The sequence below is a fragment of the Cyprinodon variegatus genome, unplaced genomic scaffold, assembly GCF_000732505.1.
Source record: "Cyprinodon variegatus isolate N-32 unplaced genomic scaffold, C_variegatus-1.0 Scaffold634, whole genome shotgun sequence".
Lineage (NCBI taxonomy): Eukaryota > Metazoa > Chordata > Actinopteri > Cyprinodontiformes > Cyprinodontidae > Cyprinodon > Cyprinodon variegatus.
In genome coordinates, this window is record NW_015151087.1 from 333,686 (window position 1) to 337,976 (window position 4,291).

A 4,291-nucleotide genomic window follows, 5' to 3' on the forward strand; every position below is an offset into this window, starting at 1 on the left:
AGATAAGACAATGCAATTGTTTTTTTCTTATTTTAAATCTAAATTGCCAATTGTCCATTGGCAAAATGTCTGTTTTACCTCCTCAATCCAAGAACGAATGCACTTATTTTAAGAAAAAAATTACTTATCCAGATATCGATTTTTTTCCAGTGTAAGTGGTAACATTTGTTAGCCTTATATCTTTATGACTCTTCAAAGGCAGCATTTTGCAGTTTTCATAGTTAGGAAATATTAAAAATCAAATTATCCTTTTCATTGTGACCAGACATCTAAAACCCAAGGGGATGTTTCCACAGTTTAAATTCCTTCTAATGTGTGGCGCTGCACCTCCCCCACCTGTTGATGCACTCTGTTACTTTGCATGTTATTTATATTTGCTTCCAGCAAAGATAAATATACCTGATAGATTTAATTAAAAATAGTTTACTGATGCATGTGTGTGAAACAGACGGCTGCAGCCTCTGTCCAAGCAGATCGCCACATGGCAAAAAGTTATGTTCTGCAAAATAACACCATAAAACTGCTAAAACACTTTATTCTTTATCTGCACTTGCATTACCTAAGTAACATTAAGTATATTTGATTTTATTTTATAAAAAATTGTGCTGTGAAATCCTGCCATATAAATTTATGGTTGGTCCAACTGTGAAAATCTTAATTCAGCCAATAATGAACTTAAATCTTAGTTTAAATAAAGCAAAACTAATAAATTTTCATTAACTGGACCTCAGATGAGCAAATGTCTCAATCTTACCTTGATGCCTTTGCTCACATCTATTCCTCATTTATGCAGATTTCCTGCCGATGCACCAACCGTCAGACAGTGATTAAAGTAGAAGTCCGGTCATATTCAGAATTCAAACTTCTGAAAGTACTTTAAATATGAAATTACTACTTACTGTTCAATAAATGATAAGCGTTTTTAATTAAGAGTAATTAAGAGTTAAATCTTGAAAACATTCTTCTCCGAAATCTTGGCTACATATCATGTATTTTTCTCTGGCCTCACTGATAGTGACAAAAATTATTATTTGTATTTTTTTACTGATTAACACTAAATTCATTAAATCACCGCAATCGTATTAGTTTTAGGTATAAATAATGATCTATTGATTATTCCTTGCTGACTGGACTTCTCCTTTAAATGTTCTGTCCATCCGACCAGTGACTGCAAAGTTAAATACTGACACCATTCAATGAATCAAAGAAGAGCCTCCATCCTCTCTGTTCTGCAGTCAGATTATGTATTTAATCCTTTGATGCAAAGACAGAAATAATCTTTTTTATTGTACGCTGTATTTAGATGCTCTACCTCTACAAAGAACCCTGAAGAAGATCTTTTTTTCCTTTTATTGTGAACTTTTCTACATAGAACTGCTGGAAAAGAAAACAAAGTACATTAAATGATTGTGTGTTTGTCACAGATTTTTATTTTCCTAAAATCTTAGTGCCAGAATGGTAGTATCGTCCCCTAAAAGGTGGATCAGTGCAAGTCTTCAGTTAATTATCACTCAAGTGTGCCAAAGGGACAAAGGGAAGAGCTAAAGAGAGCAGTAGGTTGAATTAGTAGAGCTGAGAAGGACGTTCTTAAGCAAGAGTAAAAAGAACAGTGCTCCTTTAATGATGATGCCTGTTTCCTTTTTACCATTTTTGGGCTGCCTCTGTGGCCTTGGTATGAGCAGGATCGCGTCCTAACTGCATCATCTGAAGTTAGGCAACGGTAGGTAATCCGTGGCTTTCTGCGGGTACATCTCCTCAAATAACTCAGGGCTCTGGGATGCAATTAATTGCCATCTTGAGGGAAACTGCTTCCATATATTGGGAAAGTAGATTTAGAGTTTCTTGCTACTTCCAGCTCACCGTGTTATAAAAAGGGAGGGCTTTAATAGAGATTTATACTGTAGAGAAGGTTATACATTCAAATACTGATAATGAGATTGGCAAGAACAATTTAAACCTTTGCAGAGCTTAGTTGGAAGCAATGGATACCACAAAGTCGAGGAGTCTCAGAGACAAAGATAAGCATTGAAAATTTCACCATGAAGAATGAAAATCTAAACGAATTATGTTAGAAAACCTCANTTAGTTTTAGGTATAAATAATGATCTATTGATTATTCCTTGCTGACTGGACTTCTCCTTTAAATGTTCTGTCCATCCGACCAGTGACTGCAAAGTTAAATACTGACACCATTCAATGAATCAAAGAAGAGCCTCCATCCTCTCTGTTCTGCAGTCAGATTATGTATTTAATCCTTTGATGCAAAGACAGAAATAATCTTTTTTATTGTACGCTGTATTTAGATGCTCTACCTCTACAAAGAACCCTGAAGAAGATCTTTTTTTCCTTTTATTGTGAACTTTTCTACATAGAACTGCTGGAAAAGAAAACAAAGTACATTAAATGATTGTGTGTTTGTCACAGATTTTTATTTTCCTAAAATCTTAGTGCCAGAATGGTAGTATCGTCCCCTAAAAGGTGGATCAGTGCAAGTCTTCAGTTAATTATCACTCAAGTGTGCCAAAGGGACAAAGGGAAGAGCTAAAGAGAGCAGTAGGTTGAATTAGTAGAGCTGAGAAGGACGTTCTTAAGCAAGAGTAAAAAGAACAGTGCTCCTTTAATGATGATGCCTGTTTCCTTTTTACCATTTTTGGGCTGCCTCTGTGGCCTTGGTATGAGCAGGATCGCGTCCTAACTGCATCATCTGAAGTTAGGCAACGGTAGGTAATCCGTGGCTTTCTGCGGGTACATCTCCTCAAATAACTCAGGGCTCTGGGATGCAATTAATTGCCATCTTGAGGGAAACTGCTTCCATATATTGGGAAAGTAGATTTAGAGTTTCTTGCTACTTCCAGCTCACCGTGTTATAAAAAGGGAGGGCTTTAATAGAGATTTATACTGTAGAGAAGGTTATACATTCAAATACTGATAATGAGATTGGCAAGAACAATTTAAACCTTTGCAGAGCTTAGTTGGAAGCAATGGATACCACAAAGTCGAAGAGTCTCAGAGACAAAGATAAGCATTGAAAATTTCACCATGAAGAATGAAAATCTAAACGAATTATGTTAGAAAACCTCACAAAAAGAAAGTGGAGGAACAGGGAGATCGGAAAGCAGAGAAACATCAAAGTGGGAGAGCTGAAACTGTGAGGAGACTCAGCGGACCAACGTCTCTCAGAGGAGGGGGGGAAGAAATCAATTAATCAGTATGATGGGATGATGAATCGCAGAGAACCAAATGACCGCATTCCACCGAGCTTTTCAAACATTCAATGAATAGACAGAAGAAAGAAGACTGAAGGAAGGAGCGTCTAAAAGCACAAAACTAGCATTAAAATAAAGTTCTCCATAAAGTCGTGACGTCTGCTCCCCAGAGCCACCATTACGGTTTCTAAGAGGGGAAAGTCAAAAAGCGAGCTGGTCACTCCATTACAGCCAGTCTCATTAAGAATGGATGCTATTTTTCCAAAAGAAGGAAGGGAATGAAGCTGCCTCAGTGAGGGCCTGATGGTACAGCAGGTTACACCGCTGCCGTTACCGTTGGAAACCACGCCATCAGGTAACATCAGAAAACAGGAATTATACAGGAAGCACAGCTACACTACCGTTCAAAAGTTTGGGGTCACATTGAAATGTCCTTATTTTTGAAGGAAAAGCACTGAACTTTTCAATGAAGATAACTTTAAACTAGTCTTAACTTTGAAGAAATACACTCTATACATTGCTAATGTGGTGAACGACTATTCTAGCAGCAAATGTCTGGTTTTTGGTGCAGTATCTACATAGGTGTATAGAGGCCCATTTCCAGCAACTATCACTCCAGTGTTCTAATGGTACAATGTGTTTGCTCATGGCTCAGAAGGCTAATTGATGATTAGAAAACACTTGTACAATCATGTTCACACATCTGAAAACAGTTTAGCTCGTTACAGAAGCTACAAAACTGACCGTCCTTTGAGCAGATTCTGGAGCATCACATTTGTGGGGTCAATTAAACGCTCAAAATGACCAGAAAAAGAGAACTTTCATCTGAAACTCGACAGTCTATTCTTGTTCTTATAAATGAAGGCTATTTCATGCGTGAAATTGCTAAGAAATGAAAGATTTCCTACAACGGTGTGTACTCCTCCCTTCAGAGGACAGCATAACAGGCTACTGCGGGTACTATTTAATGAAGATGCCAGTTGGGGACCTGTGAAACGTCTGTTTCTCAAACTAGAGACTCTGATGTACTTATCCTCTTGCTCAGTTGTGCAACACGGCCTCCCACTTCTTTTTTTACTCTGGTT

General features: G+C 37.6%; 1 protein-coding gene across 1 annotated transcript in view; it reads right to left on the reverse strand.

Moving 5' to 3' along the window:
- cntln (centlein) overlaps window positions 1-4,291 on the reverse strand; it is a 167,517-nt gene that overhangs the window by 143,820 nt on the left and 19,406 nt on the right. The gene's annotated exons all lie outside the window — the stretch shown is intronic.